Raw genomic sequence first — 20646 nt, forward strand, 5'->3', positions numbered from 1 at the left:
CAGGGGTTCCTAAGATCTTTTCCTAACTTTTCAAAAGACAAAAAAATGTGTTATATCAATGCAGGAAAATATCATGTTCATGAAATAAGCGATATTAAATAGTTGTTGAAGTGCTACAAGCACATTTTGTCTTTAGAATTGTCATTAGAAAGCTATATAAATCCACAGAATGAAAATGTTTTGAAATCTCAGTCTCCATAGACTTTATGAAAATGAAAGAATTTAATTTCAAGGACTACATTACTGGGAATTATTTATTCTAAACATTTGCAGCATTTTTCCCTTTCACAGCCATTTAATTATATTATGTTTCTGATACTATTTAATTGTGGAAAGATACTGATGAAAGGAACGACAACCAGTCCAATGTCTTGCTCAAGGTAAAACTTCGGCTAATGCTAATGTTTTTTGAATCTCATCAAGCAAATTCTTTATAAACATTGTGACAGTAGGATAAATAATGAGTTATCACTTAAAATTTGCATAAAACCCCTATTTGATCCTCACAACAAAGTATGACTTAAAGGAGACAAGTTGATGAAACAACTGCTACTGTGCACCCTTATTTAGCGTGGATTTTTCTGTACATAAAATGCATTGGGATACTTCTGTTTTCCAAAATTATTGCTTCAATTTGTGCTTCCACTTGTTCATACTGAGATAGTGAAATGCTAGTATTATACAGGGAGATGTCACATAAGACCCTTAGGTCTACTTAATGCTTTCAAAGTTAAAATCCACCTGGCAATCAATGAAATACTATGTGAATAAAAGCAAAGATTTGAAAGTGGGTTTTTTGCTTGTTTTATGCTCTCCTTTGATAATTGTCATATTTTCCTTCAGCATAAATAATATATATATGTGCATTTTACCAAAGAAACACCAGTTTATGTATTAAATCACAATTATACTCAAGGCAATAGATGTTTGCAAACACAATTTTTCTCCTACAATCTATACTACTTCTGGGTCTGAAAGTATCCACCAGCTATGCATGAATAGCCCATGGTTTCTTGGCATTTTTATTATTATGTGAATTAATGAATTATTAATTCCCTAATAATCACACAAAGAAAGAACTTTGATGTTGACAAGAGATATCAAAAACAAAATTCCAAAGTGGGAACTTTTTTCCCTTTTGATGCAACAGCATCCGTAGCTATGCAATTCTTCATCATACCATACTGTATTAGCAAAATGTGGTCCAGATCATAATACCAAACTTTTATTGTTTTTTTTTGTTTTGTTTTGTTTTGTTTTTCCTGAACAAAATACACCCAAGCTGATTTTCTGATACAGCTTTGTACTGATTTTTCTGGGCACAGTCACATTAATGCAATCCAGTGGTATTTTCTCTGTTTCCTGACTATCACTATGATACAGGAAGAGGGAGAGCAGAAAAAGTTTTTTTTTCATCTTTCAGAGCAGTAAGGCTATAGTTTTTCCATACACATCACTTAAAAAAAAAATAATAATATGAATAATAAATACTAGTAGTAATAATAATAATAATAAATATGGCAAAACAACTTACCTTAAACTCTGCATTTCTGTAGTTTCTCCTTCACCATGAACCTTTTTCTATTGTTAGTGAATGCTCACTAGTGGTTTTACCACTTCTTCACTGATGATCAGCTATTGCAAATATACTCACTAATGCTCCTTTCCTAAAGAATGTGATATAAAAGAAAACCTGCTGGGAAAATATTTTTTTTTCAGTAATATTGTCCAATTTCTGTTAGTTGGTGTGAACTAATAATGCAGACAACAACTAAACATAACATATGAGGTTGAAGTGGTGAGGATTATTTTTTCAAAATTGTTTCTATCAAATCAAAATACGATTCCTGTAAGTGGTTGATCTGCTAGCAGTTTATGAAAAAGCAGCTTTCTCAGAAATGCCGTGCATCCTGCTTTACAAAACAACAAAATTGTTTTTTACACATTTTACACATAGTGTTGCTTGAGTAGGATCCATTTTGGGCATACTTGAGAGAAGCTGACTGTAAATTATCATTTAAACTTAGTTCAAAAATAAGATTTGAAAACACTGTTTCACTAGATAACTTTTCACTTGATCAGTTTCACTTTAAAATATTTTGCATTCTCTGCTTAAAGTAATTAAAGAACTTCCTGCTTGCCTTCTCAATCACAATGTGTACTTTATTGGCTTCATAACAGTAGTTAGGAAAAGCAAATTACGTATACATAAATTTTCATTGTTATTTTTATGCAAAACTTTTTTGTTGCTTAACAGTTTGTAACAAAAAAATAATTTGAGCACTGTTACCATTTATTTAGTGAGTATTGCATTTATTGCAACTGTTTTTCATGTTGATAACTAAAAGTACTTTCACAGTGTAAGTCAATTTTACTCTTTCACCTTTCGCTCCACCAGCTCAGGACGTGAAAGAACATGTGTCAGGCTGCAGGTTCCACAGGCATTTCACTGCACATCTGCAATCTTTTTTCCAGGTTTACTTTATGCCTCGTCAGTGCGTCAGTGTGTCCCTAGGTTGAGTTAAGTTTACCACATCTGGCCATTATTGCTTCGAAGTGTTTCACCTTGCAAAACTGTTTTAAAAGGTGTTATTGTCAAGTGTATATAGCAGAAGCAGTCTTATGGTGGGAAAGATTTAATTTAGAAAAATTGGTTTGTGTTTATTTTTTGTTTTTGAAAATTCCGACTTTTCTTCTTTCTACATAAAAGGACTGGTTTTGTTGTTGTTGTTCTTGTTTTCTTTTTTCTTTTCTCTAGAATAGGGATATTTCATATTTCCTTTCTGTAAATTTACAGTCTGTTGGAAAATAAAACTCCATAAGAACACTTTTTTTTTTTTTTTGTCTCAGAGAATATAAACAAAAGCTGAGATAGAAGGAGAAGCTAGAATTAGAAAGTAAAAAGTGGAGAAAAAAGGTCCAGAAATAACAATAGCACAAGATGGTAATAAATAAAAGGAAATGAAAATAATTAAAAAAAAAAAAACAACACAAAAACAACATTTGAAAGCAAAATTTGAAATGAAATTTAACAAATATAATTCTTTTGAAGTGGAATGAATATGTATTTTATCATAATTTTGAAATAATTTTGTGTCATTTCTTCTTCTAAATAACAGTCGATATTTTAGAACAAAAAGACTTAGATGTTGGTAGGTTAAAATCTGTATTTTGGTTAAATATTATGAGTATATTATGACATTTCTATTGTCCAATATAACTTAGGATCAGAAGGTATGTCACAGAGCTGTGCCAGGATTAGGAAAAGGTTTTTCACTGGAAAGTGGTTAGGCACTGGAACAGGCTCCTCAGGGCAGTGATCACGACTTCAAACTGCTCCAGGAGTTCCAGGAATGTTTGGACAATACCCTCAGACATGGAATTTGATTTTGAGTGCTCATGTGTGGAGCCCAGAGTGGTATTTGACAGCCTTTGTGGGTCCCTTCCACCTTTTTTTATTATATGCATGCTACATGATATTTTAACTACTAATACTCCACAAGAACTTGTAAATTTCTCCTCAGTTTAAATTAAGTACATTTCTTCTCAGTTGAGACTTGCATTTCTATTCCAGTTTATTTTAGTGAGGGCTCCAAGTACTGCTCCATACATTTAGCAAATAAGATTTTTTGTCTTAAGCTTTTTCTTCTGATCAGCTTTTCTTGACCAGGAAAACACTGGCTTCTTAAATCCAGAGCTCTTTTTAATACCTATGCAACACTGCATTTGTCTCATTTATTCAAATGGCTAAGAAGGAAGAACTGCTTTAACAAGGAGGTCATGCAAAACTCACTTCAAGGACAAGAGCTTTCCTTGTGACTATGGAAGAAGAAGTCGACATTCCTCGTTTTATTTAGCTATGCAAAGGCTCTCTCTCCCAGGTGACCTGACACAGACCCAGTCAACACCATCCATAATGAAAATCAATCACACCAAGTCAGTAAGCAATGACTCCATCTTCTTTAAAAATGCACAAGTTTTCAAAAAACAAGGATTCAGAGACTGATCAATTTGCCATCTGTCTTGGACACTGCACAAGTTGCATTAAGAAGTTGCCTTGACTTTTTGTCCTCAGAGGATGGACAAAGATCAAAGCCTCTAAGATTACCATGTTCTTCCCCTGCCACACCCCCCCACCCCACAAAAAAACAGGTATCTAAAAGGCATCTATATGATGCAGAATACAAACATGAGCCACAGAGTGACAGTTTTGTAAAATCTGCTTGTGTAGAATCCTGGACAACACTGCACTGCAGCCAAATTTTTATTGATCAAGTTTTGCAAATTGCAGAGTTTGAGGTAGTAAAGAACATATCTATGTACAGTAATTGCAGTGCATACCCAGAAATATACCAGTCAAATGTTATTTAGAAATGGTAACCAGCTGAGATTCAGACCTAGTGCTAGCAGACAATTTTAAGGATGAGATTTTCAAAATAGTAAACACTGGACGTCTGTGGTGCTTATGTGGTTAAATACTGTAGGTTCCCAAAACAGCTAAAATCCAAACCAAATAATGATTTCACTATTTGATCACAATCTTCCAAACTGGGATGCTGCACATTATTTTTCATTTCACAGAAGATCATCTGAGGTATCTGCAATGGTGCGCAACAAATATTCAGAGGAAACCGCGTGAAAGATAGAGTACTGACTGCAAAAGCTTCTGTGGCAGTTTATTCTTCCTAGATATGAAACTAATTCTTAAATCTATTGTTCAGATTTAATGTACTATATTCAGAAAAGCCTTGCCCTGCCTTCAGTAAGATTACTTCACATCTTTTAATAAGTTACTTTGACTTACCACTTGACAGTTGAGTAAAGAGATCCATAAGGACTTTCTGGGAGCAGACATTCAAGATGTTTAAGTACAAAAATACTTGCAATACCAAAAGAAGACATTAGCAAAAGACATTGGTTATGGATCCTAAATAGAAAGAATTCAGTGCTGAGAACAAAAAATGTTGCTCTTATTTTGCATTGTTGCTTAGTCCAAGAAGCAATGATAATTTAGTTTGCCTTCTCTTTTTCTTCCTGAAAAAATTCCTCCTAATATACAACCTGAACCTCCCCTCAGTTTAACACCATTTCCCCTAGTCCTATCACCATCAGCCCATGTAAGTAGCCGTTCCATTTCCTGTTTATATGCTCCCTCCAAGCATTGGAAGGCCACAATGAGATCCCTCGGAGCCTTCTCTTCTCCAAGCTAAACAAGCCTAGTTCCCTACACCTTTCTTCATAGGCGAGGTGCTACAGCCCTCTGATCATCTTAGTGGTCATCCTCTGGACCCATTCCAAGAGCTCTTAATCCATCAAACAGTCCATTCTTCAAATCCACATCTGTTGAGTTTAGAGAGAAGGATGTGGTAAGGGACCATGTCAAAGGCTTTGCAGAACTCCAGGTATTTCTTGGAATCATAGAATCATAGAATGGCCTGAGTTGAAAAGGACCATAATGATCATCTAGTTACAACCCCCCTGCTATGTGCAGAGTTTCCCATGCTACATGCATTGGTACTTCAGTGGGTCTACTGGCCTCGTTGCCTTCTCAGAGTATACCTCTCTAATACCTCCAGGTCAAGTCTGGGGTTTTCCCCTATCACCTCCCAAAGTGACAACATTCCCACGCGTTTCTCTATCACCCAGTACATCTCCTTCCCCACCATATCTTTTTTAAAGCCCTGCTAATCAGCCCAGCCAGCTTGCTCCCAAGAATATTTGTGGCCCTTCTAGTCAGTCGGATCCCATCCACCTTTCTCAAGGCTGCGTCCCAAACTATAGTATCTAGTATCCAAAGCCCTGAGTGTGACACCATTCGCAAAGCTATTCCTTCAGCATGTCCATCCTCCTTCTTTTGTCTGGATCCCAATCACCAACTGAGAGGACAGATGAGAACACTACTTGCCTTCCTGATCTCTTCAGCAGTCTTCCCAAGCACTGAAATCCCTTTTGATTGCTCGAGAACTTCTTTTGTCTACCAACTTCTTTTGCCTACCAACCAACAGCTGGTCTACTGGCCTCACTGCCATCTTGGAGGAGCCCTCCCTCTTATCTTTTGGATAAATCTGGGGCTTTTTCCCACTGTTGCCTAGTATACCCCCTTCCACCATCACATCTAGTTTAAAGCCCTGCTAACCAGCCCAGTCAGCTTGCTCCCTTGAATATCCTTGGCCTTTCTAGTCAATTGCATCCCACCTGATGTCAGCATTCCCCATTTCTCAAATCTAGGCCCCAAGTCATTGCGTCTAAATGTGAGTGTGACACCATCCTCGAGGCCATTCACTCACCCTATCTATCCTCCTCCTTTTATCTGGATCCAAGTCTCCAACTGAGAGGACAGAGGAGAACACTACTTGCACCCCTGATCCCTTCAGCAGTCTTCCCAGAACCCTGAAGTCCCTTTTCATCACCCCAGGGCTTCTTTTGCCTACCTCATCATTGCCAATGTGAAGAACTAGTAATGGGTAATAATCAGAGGGTATTACCAGGCGAGTGATGTTCCTAGTAAGATCTCTCACTTGGGTCCCAAGCAGGCAACACACCTCCCTGTGGGATGGATCTGAGTAGCAAATCAAGCCCACCGTTCCCCTCAGAAGGAGACTCATCTGATGACAGCTCTTTTTTTTTTCTGATTGATGACGTGGTGATACGATGGGCAGTCCGACTTGTCCTGGGCAACCCCTCCAAAATGGAGGGACCTTCATCCACATCCCCACCCCTCCAGCTCCAGAGCTTCAAACTGTGGGAATCAAATGTTGTTTCTGCATTAGAATTGGATAATATTTTTTTAATTTCATGATCTCCGCTGTCATAGTTCTTTCTGGGAGTCTTTCTGCTTAACTTGGGGAAGATGTCTGATAGTTCACATCACTTATCCTCTAGATGACCCTTCCTAGGAACGCACGCTCTGTATATAGGTGTATATAGGTGTATATATGTATATTTTGTCATACACATTGCAAGAATATCCTGCACGAGATCAAACCAGAGAACAAGTGATGGCATACCCGAGGAAGCGCCTGAAGAGACATGGGAAGGCCTGACATCACCCTCCCCTCCCCCCCCCCCTCCCCCCCCCCCCCCCCCCCGTGTTCCTTGTTTAACGAAGACTCGGAAGCAAATCACCATATCAATACGACAAGAGCGCTGGGACACCTTGGAAACATCAGGATGGCTACTGACTGACACTAGATAACAAACAACAAGTAAATAACAGATGTAAATCCTCAGATAAGATTGTGAACCTGGAGTACCCAGCCAGTGGGGAAATAGGGGAGGGGGGGAGGCAAGGGGGAGAAAACAGGGTATAAAGACTGTCGTGTTCTGTCCATAGGCGCTCCTATGGGACGCCAGCCATTGCAATCGCGAATAAAATCTGCTTTTATCAGAGATACCGTCCTGACAAAATTATTTGGACATTTCCAACAAAACCTGTTATGTAAGGGCACCAGGAAAGGTGGGACGGGGTGAGAGGCGGTCCGCTTGCTTCCCCCAACTGGGGCGTGTTTTCATCTCTCGCTGGTGCCCTCCTCCTGCCTGACTGTCAGAAGGGGCAGGGGGAGCATCTCCCCCCCGCCCTTCCTGTAGGGATGGCAGAGTGCGACTCCACCAACCTCCCTTTCACAATCCCAAATGCTCCTCGACCTTTCCACTTCCTCCTTGAGTTCTGCCATCATGCTAAGCAGATCCCCGCCTGCTTACACTGTGCACAGCTGGTCTCTCTTCTGCCCTCCTGTAACAATGGCAGGGCCAGGCATTCTCTGCAGCCTGAGACCTGAACTGCGACACAGACTTTTACGCTATCAGTCTGAGTTTCCACGTCCATTTCAGCAGCAGCTCAAAGCCGTGTGGAGACCATGGTTGCACCTCGGTGTGTCGAGAGAGCAACGACCTATAAAGCGACCTATTAAATGTTAAGTCTCCTCGGATATGGGAAGTTGCCCTGCCCTGCCTGCTTGCCCTGCCGTGCAAACGCTGCCCTGCAAACACTCGCTCTCTGTTTGCCGGCGCTGTTCGCTGCACTCTCAGCGCTCCGCCGCCGTCCGCACGGTGCGTCCGACACTCCTCGCTCCGTCCACACGCGTCAGAGCCGCCGCGCTGCCGGGGCTGGGGCGTGCTGCCTCACTCTCCCTTGGCTACTTAGACGCCATTTGGACCTTCTAAGAACGGTCATTTGTCGTCAGCCTCCGTTGCCAAGCTGATGCGCTCGGAATTTGTTCGCTTGAAAAATGAACTCCGCTTGTTAATCTGAGTTTTTGTCCTGTTTTCAGCTGGGCTAGAGTTAGTTTTCTTCCCAGTAGCTGTTATGGTGCTGTGTTTTGGATTTAGGATGAAAACAATGCTGATGATACACTAATACAGCTAATGGCTTAGCTGTTGCCGGGCAATTGTGGCACAGAATTGAGGACTCTTCTGCTTCTCATGCCTGAGAACAAGGAGCTGCAGGTGCTCAAGAAGCCGGGAGAGGAAAGAAGTAGAACAGCCTTGTTCTGCATAATGACTGTGTAGTTGCATGAATGTTTTACACAGAAAGATGAAAGATGTATGGAAAAAAAGAGAAAGTGGGATTTAGAGTATGGGAAGAGATTTTATAGTGCTAATATGATGATTGCCTGGTACATTCAAACTGCACAGATTTATATTTTATTAAAGAACAAAATAATTAAAAAAAAAAAGACAAAACCTTCTGCAGAAGAACACTTAACTTTACACAGCAGAAGAATATGTATAATATTATTGAAGAAGAGGTTGAAGAGCCCTGTGACAGTCATAATATTGAAGAAAGAGAAACATAGTGGCAAAGCAGAAAAATACCTGAAATAACACTGACCCCCTCTGGAAGTATTTAACTAACTTGCTCCACTAAGTCTCTGTCCTGGAGCAGAGACAGTCGTGCTCTATCATTCTATCCTGGTCAACTTGTTGCATCTGTCTTGAACGGATCTGAGACTACTTTCCAATTTCCAAAGATATTTTTAGCTTCTCATTAAAGGTATGGCCTCTTCCCTTCAGAATCCAGATGAACCCAAGATAATGCTTCCCTGTCTAAGAGGTGATGACTAAGTAACCTTAAGATCACCTTTGCTAGGGTATTTGTTTTGCAAATTCTTGTTTCTGAGTTTGGGTGAATTAATTTTTCATCACAGCAAACCTCTTATTTTATCTTCTGTAATGTGTGCCAATGTTTGCTGTCTTACCTACTCTGTGCAGCGTGAAGTTCACCTGCATGCCTTCAACTTGCTGCAATTTTTAAACTTCTTTCAGGCATTCAGTTCTGACTTACTATTTTCCTCATTATTTTAAGAGGTTCTCTGTTGACTTTCAAAAGATATGTCATCTAATCTGTATTATTGGTGCTGAAATTGTTTAATAGCAAACAGGTCTGATGGTCTGATTAAATTCTTCCTCCTTCACTTGAATACTGCACAGTGCATTTCAGACATTTGTTTTGGGCATGCTGTGATTCAAGTTGCCTGCAGAAACATAAGATCCACTGTACTGCCAGTTAAAGCCAGAAGAATAAACCACAAAGGAAAGAACTCTGTTCAGTGTAATTCTTGTGTCTTAATTTAACACAAAAGAATGTTATTTCAGATAGTTGTAAGTGCATCTTATGAGGTGGCCAGCTGAAAATACAGCTGAAGCACAGCCACTATAAAACACTTCTAATACCCTCTGGCAAAACACATTCACTTAAACATGCCTCATCTGTTTTTGCTGAATAATTAGTAGCTTGTACAGGAAATAAAGGAAAGTAAAAATTGTGACAAAAAGAGTGAGAAACTTGAGGAGTATGAAGGGTTATGAACTTTCATTGGGCTGAATTGTACAGCTTGTGAAGAAATAGCCATGTAAAGGCCTAATGGTGGTGATTTATTCCTGGATATACTATAGAGCATTTCTCTTATGCAGATCAGGTGTATGTGTATATCTATTTACACATTATACAGTTATTTAACATCCTAATAAATGGATTGTCATGCTATTCATGGACAAACTTTCTCCTTAAAAATACTGTTACTTCATATTAATTCGTGCATTCTGAATAAAGTTTTCCTGAAGAGGTATCTAAAGTTTGGTTTAGAGTTTTAAAATTTTATGCTTCTTTGTTCAAGCTGTGCTTTTCCAGAGTGTATCATGATTTTTCTTCCAAGTTCTTCCTCTGACATCACATATGCAGCCAAAAAGACATGTACATGATCTCTACTTAAAAGTACTGGAAGGCCACAATGAGGTCCCCCGGAGCCTTCTCTTCTCCAAGCTAAACAATCCCAGTTCCCTCAACCTTTCCTCATCAGAGAGGTGCTCCAGCCCTCTGATCATCTTACTGGCCCTCTGGATCCACTCAAAGATAGAACTTTATATCTTGAAAAGAACAAAATTCAGAAGGAGTATTTAAACAATATATAGGAGTGCATATCTATATAGAAGTATTCAGAGATTTTCATTATTGATTTTCTAACATATCCAGTAATCTTGCCAGCCTGATGAATTGAGCTTTAAACAAACATGGTGAGAAAATGGAGGTCAGGGTGTTAAGTACATGGGAAGATAAATGAGAAAGCTCTCAGAAATGATAAGACAGGTGAAAAGAAATTCCACTTTGAGTGCTCAAAAACTTGCACTGCCCAGTTGACAAGTAGTTGGAGGCAGAGTTGTGTGAATTGGTTTAGAGTTTTGTGGCACTGCTGGAGTAACAGACTTGATGCCACTGTTCATGTGACTGCTGTCTTGTGATGGAGGAGTACAGACTGAATACAGAGAGGGAAGGAGATATCTGTCATTCATGTTGAGTTGAAACTCAGACTTGTAGAGCTTTGCCAGTGAGAGAGCAGTTGCCCAGATGAGAGGTTGGTAAGGATGACAATGCAATTATGGTGCGAAAATTGATTAAATTTCCTAGTCACAGAGTTATGTAGATCAGTCTGATCGGTTTGTGCCCATGACAGGGCAGCAGGTCCATAAGCCCCGTGGCCCAAAAATGGGAAGGGAAAAGGGGAGGGGTAGGGAGATGGGAGCTGCCCCAAAAACAGATCAGCGGCAACAATTTGAGGAAGAAGACTTAATTTTACTAAATGTGATACTGGAATGCAAGATAACACAATGTAATACAATATAATTGAAATTGAGGCTAATAAATCAAATAAAACGAGAGAGAGAGTGTCCAAAACCGAAAGGCGTGCTTTGAACTGAAGGTGTGCAGCTGGGGAGTACCCACACACAGTGCCAGGCAGCGAGTGAGTGAGAGACAGCGAGATCCTGAGACTTCCTCCTGTGCCTTATCTTCCTTTCCGAAGGTGAAGTCCCTTGGGATACATAGTTCTTCTCTTCTGAGAACCAGGTGTCTGAAAAGTTGTCAGTCCACGGGACTGGAGTATGAACTCTTTAATAACTTGTTTTTTAGATGATGTTATGATATGGAATACCGATAACAAAATTATAAAACCATGACACTCCTGTACATTATTTGCTAAAGACTGGATCTTCTGTGAAGGTTAGAGCCTCATATAACCCCCTAGAAGAATGTATCATAGCAGTCTAGGAATTTGAAGAGGATACTGGGGATGACTTCTTACCAATGAGTATGATACATGATACTTAAAGTAGCACAGAAGAAGGGAAAAGAAAAGAAAAAAAGGCAAAAAAAAGAAAAAAAAGAAAAAAAAAAGAAAATCAAGAGGCAAAAACTACAAAGGACAAGCTGCCAACAAGGAATTTAAAAACTTACCTGGGTATGTGGCAGTGATGTCACAGGAGCTAAAGCTCAGCTAGAGCCACAACTGGCAGCAGTCATCAAAGGTAGCTAGAAGGGTTTCTGTCCACAAGTTAGCAGTGAAAGAGTAAACAATAACAGTGTGAGTCCCTTGCTAAATAGGCAGGTGATGTAGTTGCAGTGAATACAAGTAAGGGTGAGATAGTATATGTTTTCCTTTTCTGAGTCTTCTTGAAAGTCTCTCAGATCTCTGTGCCTAAAAGGTTTTTTAGGAGGAAGGGAATGACTGAGAATAGGAAGGACTAAATCTAGGGTATCTTGAAAAATCTTGACCCTTATAGTTCATGAGACCTGACAAGTTGCAATCTGGTTGCTGAAAGAGCTTGCTGAAAGGCACTTCTGGAGAAATGACTGAAGTACCACATCATCTTCAAGAATGTCAAGGTAAATAATTGAAAAACTCTACAGCAGTTATCTTTGTTTCCGTTCCTAGGAAAATCAGGGTGCACTGAAGCCTCTTTGAAGCATTTCTAGGCACTTGAAAAAGAGTGTGTTTGGGAATGGCAATAGAACCATCCTGATTTACTTCACTTCTGTTGTGATGACATGATTAGATATATGGATATGCACAGAACAATGAATGTCACTTACCTTGACTTTGGTAAGATTCTTGACATGATCTCCCACTGCATTTCTAAAATCATTACTGGAAGGGTGTAAAACTTTTTGATTTGTCAGGCTCAAGGATGGTAGTTAACTATTCATATTTTGCTTGATGGCTGGTTAGAAGTTCTCAGTCATCATGGATGCTGTCTGTTTAATACAATTAACTTGGAGGAAGAGGCACTTTCACCAACCTAACAAATGATACAACGCGTGTGAGAAGAGACTAGTCGATGCTTGTGAGGGCAGGCTGCTATGTGGAGAGAGTGGGACAGATATGAGGAAGAGACTGACAGAATGCCTTGTTGCAGCTGAGGCAGGAGCACACAGCAGTTCTTCCTTTGGCAAGCAGAGCTCCAACAGAGATGTCAACAGGGCTAGAAGGAGGTCTGGAGAGAAGATGCTGGGTGGTGAGCTCTGCATGAGCTATGCATACAGACAAGGAGCAGTGATGAACAACAGTACTCAGCACAGTATGGCCCAGCAAACAAGAGAGAGGATTATTCCCAATTACTCAAGAAGAACACATTGAGAATAATGTACTGATTCTAACAGAAGCATTGACAGGCCAGATCACACTCAGTGGTAGTCGTTGAGATTGCTGAGAGCTGGAGCACAAACGCTGTAAAGGAAGAATGAAGGGCTGGGATTTGATCGGCAAGGAGCAGAGAAGGCTTTGGAGCATGGTGGTGGTAGTGGAAAAACTTACTAGTAATCTTCCCATACATGTGAAGACATTTCCAAAAGGATGCATCTTTATTGGCTTACATTGTGGGACCACAACAAAGATAGTTAAAATGCTAAAGTGAAAGATGTTTCTAATGAATAGAAAGCAAAAAAAATGAAGGATAATTGAACAACAGAACAAGTTGCCCAGAACCTATCTATGGTTGTCCTTGAGACCTGGCTAGAAGAAGTCCTAAGCTCCCTAATCTGAATGCAGTGCTGACCCTTCATTGACCAAGATGTTTCACAGGAATTCTGTGGAGATCCCTTCCAGTCTGAACAGTTCTGTGATTTGAACACTATGATTTCTAGCTATACATTTCCCAGAAAGTATTGATATTATTAACTGGATGAATATCAGGCTTTAGTGGACCATGCCATCATTCAAACTGGAAGAAATATAAAAGTATGATTGCTCAAAGAATGCCTTCTATTTATGGATGTCCATATATATGTTATCCATATGGCAGGGAATTTATAAGACACCTTGTTGCTCTTCTCACTATCATATGAATACTTAATATGTTGTCTTTTTCGTTTAAAAATACACAATCACTCAACTTTGTCAGTTTATTCTGAAATATCAGAAACTGTCAGACAACATCAGGTGCCACTGACATGATGAACTATAATAGTTCCTCTAATGTATGTTATATCAAGGTAGAGCTATTGGATATTTCAGATGGAGGATCATTACCTGAATAGCTTCTCCGGTGCAAGAAAATAAAAAATATTGAGCATTCCTAAAAAATTATTATTAGATGAAATGATTCCGTTACTCTAAGAAAAACACAATGTCCAAAACAACTAGCTTGTATTGCCAACATTACAGTTTAATCATTCATTATATTTTTTCTTCGGATGCCATTTCTGTAATTATTGTGGAAAAAAAGTCTTAAGCACTTAATGCTGTAACTAGAAATGTTTATTTATTGTTATTAATATTGTGCACTTGAATCAAAACTCCTATCAAGGTTCTAACAACTATCATTCCATTTCATCTTCAAATACTTTTTTTTCCTATCCTCTTTCAATCTGCTATCAAGTACTTAAGAAAGTTTCTGCTTTACCATGATAAAGGGAAATCTCCAAGAAAGCCATTCATCTAGTTGAAATGAACATGACAAAGTCCTTTGGAATTGAACACAGTTCATGACTTTACTGTAAGAAGAAAATTTTGTGAAGGTGATGGTTTCTCTTCATCGCGTTACTCTAAATAGTTCACTGAAATAGTGAGAGTAGAATAAAAGTGATCGTTTCACTATCTTGTATTTTGTTACTACAAAACTATTTCTGTGAATGTTGTCTCATGTCCACAAGTTTTGCGGTTCTTGTTGATACCAAGAAAGAGTATCTCCACAAACAGCCGGGGATGTACATATCATAAAGGAGATTTATTTAAAATGAAAAAAAAAAAAAAAAAGCTATTACTCTTTTACTTTTCAATCAAGAAAAATATGGAAGACCAAAGTATTGCTGTAATGTAGATAAAATTGTAAGGCACAGAATTCTAGTTCTACTTCAGATTAAACCAAGAGTGCATGTATGATGCCAACAGAACAAAAAATTTCTAAGATTGATTATAAAGCACTCAAACAATGTTAAAGAATAAAACAACTGCATTCTAGGACATTCCCAACTCTAATTTTTCTGCAAAGTATCTTTTATACCATTGTGATAGTTTCTACTGCCGTCCATTTTTATTGTGGCACTCAACTCAACTTAGAATGATAGCAATGAAAGAATGGCTGCCTTTAATTTCTGTAAAAATGTTTTAATTTTATTATTGTTCAGTACATTTTGTTTTAGTTTCCAGTACTTAATGCAGGTACAAGGACAGAATTTTTCTTGCATTTCTTGCAAGATGATTTTTTCTTTCATTGCATATGAGTAGAATTATAGTTAGAACCTACAGGCATTCATAGTCTATGAGGATTGCCTTATTTCTGCTCTTCAGGCCTGGAAGGGACTTTGGTCCCAAAGATAACATATATCATTTATCAACCTTATGTCATTCATGCATTTAAATACTGAATCCTTTCTATGCTATGGACTTGCATAAGTTGAAGATACTTGTGAATTTTTTGTGAGGCAGAGTTGTCATACTTCATTATGCTTTGAGGAGTAATTTTTCTGCCTGATGGAAGGATTTTGTTTATTAAAGAAGTTTTTTCCTTGCTGAGTGGAAGACTGGCTGAGTGAAAGACAGAAGACTGGCAAATCCAAAGTGATGTCAGATTTTCTGACTTCAGGAGGACTACACCTTGTTCATGACTTAGTTACTGATTAACTTTGATATTGTTTGGTGACCTGTTTGGATGGGTAAGAAATTTACTGTGAAGAGCTGCACAGGAAAGTTGTTATTGAATGATGGAGTAGCAAAATAATAGTATTCAATACAGATAAAAGTTATGCAATTTACATCCAAGCAAAACACAGCTGTAATTTTTTTTAGGTGACAATCAATTCAAAATTGGCTATAATATGAAAATCTTTACTAGCATTTAATGAAAACAGAATGTGAATACCATCATATGATCATATGCAGTGCCTTCAGTTCTAAGATCAGGTCAGTTCTGGTGTGGATTTCAAATCGTGTATTGATTATGAAAAAAGAAAGTAAAAAAACTATTAGTTATGTGGAACAAATTCCAAAGGTGGAATAACGAAACCTCATATTCACAGTTGGGTTTTTATGTACCTCTTTGTGTGCAGGAAAGAGAGTGTAAAGTATTTTAGAGTCATATTTACCACAAAACAAAAAACAAAAAAAAGAAAACAAAAAAAAACACACAGAGCTATCTCTGTCTGTTCCAAAGAGAAAAGAGTGACGGAGAATGAAGAAGATCAAAAGTAGAAACACAGCAACTGGGGAATGTTCTTACTATTTGTACAGCTGGAAATACAGAAATGGGAACATACATTCAGAGTGATAATCCACCATATATTAACCTTTGGGCTGAGGGATAACCTTAGTGACATACAATTTTTGCCATGAGCTACTCACTGGCATAAGACTCAGCAACATCAGATTGACAATATTATGTAAAACTGCTGGTTGCTATTAGTGTGCTCTTTTATATTTCTAGTGAGAAATACAATGAGCTCACAATGAAATCATAATAGAACTGCACAACATAAAGAAATAAAAGCTGAGGACATAAAGGAGATTTTTCATAATAGAGATTATGTAGAAAACTGCCTGGTGGCCTGTCAGATTAATTTGTAAAACCGTTGGGAGCGCATGCATAACATTCTCAGCATTTCCGGCTGTACTGTAAGTTGTTACAACCACTGAAACAAAGTTTTGGGGATAGCTGTGGGAACTTCTGCACCGATACACTTTCTCCACCATTGTCACAAATGGAACAATGTACTTCATTTGTAAGAGAGAAACAGCAATACATTTATTGATAAAATCTGAATTCACTCCTAGTCCCAGATTTGGTCTAACAGTTTATGTCCTAACCTCACTGATAAGAAAGCCATTTCACAATAAAAAATCATAGAATCATAGAATCATAGAATCACAAGGTTGGAAAAGACCAATAAGATCATCCAGTCCAACCGTCTTCTCATTACCACTGCTACCACAAGCACTAAACCATATCTCGCAGCTCCTTGTCCAGACGCCTATTGAAACTGCCAGGGACAGTGACTCCACGACCCCTCTGGGCAGCCATTCCAGTGCCTGACCACTCTTTGAGAGATAAAGATTTTCCTCATGTCTTATCTAAACCTCCTCCGATACAACTTGCGGCCATTTCCTTGGGTCCTGTCCGTTGCCTGGGAGAAGAGGCCAAACCCCTCTTCATCACAGCCTCCCTTCAGGAAGTTGTAGAGTGCAATGAGGTCTCCCCTGAGCCTCCTCTTCTCCAGACTAAACGATCCCAGCTCCCTCAAAAAAAAAAAAAAAAAAAAAAAAAAAATTCAAGGCTAGAGATTTTATCTTCACAGCTTCATCTAACAATGCTAATTCTTTGTGTGGAACATGCAGGAAATATCATTACATTGATAATTTCACTGTGCCCTATAGCTTTTTTTTGTTGTTGTTGTTGAAAGGTTGGCATAAAAGGAACCAATTACTTCACACTCACTACAGAAGACTGATTTTCAAAATGACTTTTCACAAAAAGAGAGATCAAAAATGTAGATAAAAATGAATAAAAGGGTCATCAAGTACAGAAAGTTAGTTGAAGTGCATATTGGAAGCAATTGTACCATGTAATTGTATTTGAAGGTGTGCTTCAAAATTCAAAATTCTGCAATTGTTCTGTAATTTCACTGGTTGACAAACAAAAACAAGCACCTTGGTTTTCCTACAGCATTCAGCTGCATTGTTAGAGAAGTGCTTTGTCCCTTGTTCAAACATGACAAGTTGCTATTGTGGAGTCAGCATTTGTGAACAGAGACTTTCTAGTTCCAGTTACTTTAAAAAGGCCTATTCATTACTGGAAATGATATTTATTTATTTATTTATTTAAAATAGACTCTACTTCAGGATGTAAATATCTCACAGAAGAAAACATAATATCGTGTCAGAAAAGTTAATGTAATTCTCCTCTAAATCTCAGATATCCAGCTCATTGAATATAAGCAGATATCTGCTGAACAGGATTCAAGCTTTTGTATTTACAGGACTGTTTCTTATCTCTTCTCTTCTGAGCATTCGGTTGCTATTTTAGACCAGAGGACCCACACAGCCTCTGTTCGCACAAATGCAAATACGTCTATGTTCTTGCTGCTTGAAATTTGATAGTCTAATCTTAACAAAATGCGAATTGCTGTACAATTTTTTGCCTTTTCAAAATATACTCAAAATATTGTGACAGACTAACTCTTGTCCTCAAGCTGTATTTGTTCTCATAGAGCATTAGTTTTAGACCACTTAGTCTCATGCAGAAAACACATGACAGATAAGACGAAACTTTCCATCTGCCTTACAGAAATGTGGTTATTCTCTAACTCTGCAAAGTTAAAGAAAAAACATAGCTATTCCTGCGCAATTCCACTTAACTGATCTCATACGATATCTGATCTCATGTTGAATTTTCTAAATGTGGAATCCAGTATCTTGTAATGCATTAATGCTAAATTAAAAGCCCTTCATAGCAGGTTGGCAAGTTTTCCATGATGCAGCATAGTAGCACCTAACAGTTACGTTTACCAACTAATTTCACAGGTCTGCACAGCACAAGAAGAGCTATCCAATAAGCAAGGAACAGAAACTTCATTGTACGGGGAAGATATGCTGCATACTTTCTGTAGCACAACTGCTGTAGGTTATCCATCAAACATGACTCACAGGTGATTCACTGTGATATCTTACAGTCTGACAGAGATTTCCTCTGTTTCTCAGAACACGTTCTTCACATTTTTTGTCTTCTTAGTAATTAACATCCAGAGTTTTCCTTTTGTAACATTTCTTTCTGCACATTCAAAATTGCGTCCCACTTTTCAAAAACAGAAGAGCTGTTTCTGGTACAAAAAAAAACCCAACACTTTAGGTCATCTACCAGCACAATTTCAGTTCTTCTAAACAAAAATTGGTTGCTCTGTTGAACAGTAACTGCCAGCTACACCTCTCCCTATCTTACTCTGGCATAAGCTAGACCAAGTCACAGCCTGAACTAACAAAGCTTTCTGGTAGCAGGGTCATATCTCCATAAAACTATATCCCCAAAAACACAAGGCTGGCAAAGCCTTTGGTTCTAGCGAGAGGCTTCTAATCACTCTGAGACTTAGGAAAAAAACTGATTAATGAAGCTGCCTAACTGAAAAAAAGTGCTACTGGTACTGATGCTTATGGTAGTTGTATGCATTGGCTAATAGGAAGAACTGGACAGAGACTGGGGCTCTGAATCTTTTCAGCTCAGTGTTGTATGTGTAGACTCATTATTAAGAGAAGACAATGTTGAAATGTTATTTTGAAATGCTTTATTTATGTATTAACATAGACAGTGACTCTGTGCTGGTTGCTTGTTTAGCACAACAAGCCCCAAACTCTACATTTATTTTGTTTTGTAGCCTCATCTTGCTGTATCACATGCCAGGCAGATACCATACCTCCTCTGAAGTTACAAAACTGCCTTTGCAGTTGCACAAACTGCAAAGTGGCAGCTACTGCTTAGCCCCATTACACCAAAAGAAACAGGAAAACTAAGATTTATCCACAACATTCATTTTAACCCTCTTGCCTTTTTAATTAATTTTCCAACGAATTGGATGCTGACCATCATGCCTGATTCATCATAAAGGGCATTCCACACCTTTCAGGAGGCTGATTCAGAGTTCAGGGCTGGCTGTCACTACTGGAAACAGAAGCTTCTGTATAGCGCTAATGGGCAGAAGGATGCATTCAGCTTCTTCACAGGTATTACGGGATATTTTATGTCATGTTCTCACACTTTGAGCAATATTTCACGAACAAAGAGGCAGCATGAGCCTCCAAGATCCAATGTCTGGATCAAAATGTAGGGAGATATCTGTGATGTGGTGTGTGGAGAGATGGGGAATCTCAGCAAGGATGGGAGAGTGTGGGGATGGAGAGTGGCTCTGAGGGAGGAGAGAGTGGGCCTGAAGGGGGAGAGAATAGGCCTGCGGGGTACAGTGCTCTGAGGAGAGGCACTCAGAACACTCAGGATGGCAATTAACAGCCTTCAGTTGTGCCAGGGGAGGTTCTGGTTGGACATTAGGAGAAATTTCTTCTCAGAAGGAGTGGTCAAGCATCGGAACGGGCTGCCCAGGGGATGCTGGAGTCACTGTCCCTGGAGGTGTTCAAGAAACATATAGCTATGACACCAAAGGACATCACAAGCATGGGGATGGATTGACGATTTGACCAGATGATCTCAGAGGCCTTTTCCAATCTTAATGATTCTATAAAATCATGGGCGCAAAAATTTTCCTACTGTGATAATTATGTGATCTGCTCTTACCATCTCTTGAAAGCTTTGCTAGCCTTTCAATTTCCTAAGATAATAACCAAGTTTTATTGACTGGTTTCTGCATTTGACACATCATTGAGGTGCTGGTAGGCTTCATGAGAAGAAGCCCATTTTCAATTGTTTTAAGTGATACCCAAGAACTGACTATTCTCAAGATTTGCTCTCTACTGATGACGAGGAGAAGAAAAGAACCATAGACATTTGCTACACCATTCTGTTGGTGTTAACTCAAAGTTGAGAATTCTAAGACCAGATGACCAAAAATGAGTCAAGGCATTGAATCCATCTTCTCACGCATACTGAGTGTGCTGCTCATTGGATCCTGTCTTCTTTTAGTTTAGAAGAGTTACCATATATATTACAGACTTTTGAAGGAAGCCCACTGATACTAAAATTGTGTGCTTTAGTAATAAAAAAAGCCTTATAAGTTTGTTTCAAATTACTGGCAAAACAGGTACACAGCAAATACATTAAAGTAAATATTTACTTACTTCAGTGCAGTAAGGAGCTTGTGTGTAAAAATGGATAGAATTTTCTTTCAGATAGTCACACGCAATCAAAACAACTGAGTTAATTATTTTGAAATTATTGAAAAAT

The sequence above is a fragment of the Meleagris gallopavo genome, chromosome Z (assembly GCF_905368555.1).
Source record: "Meleagris gallopavo chromosome Z, MGAL_WU_HG_1.1, whole genome shotgun sequence".
Taxonomy (NCBI): Eukaryota; Metazoa; Chordata; class Aves; order Galliformes; family Phasianidae; genus Meleagris; species Meleagris gallopavo.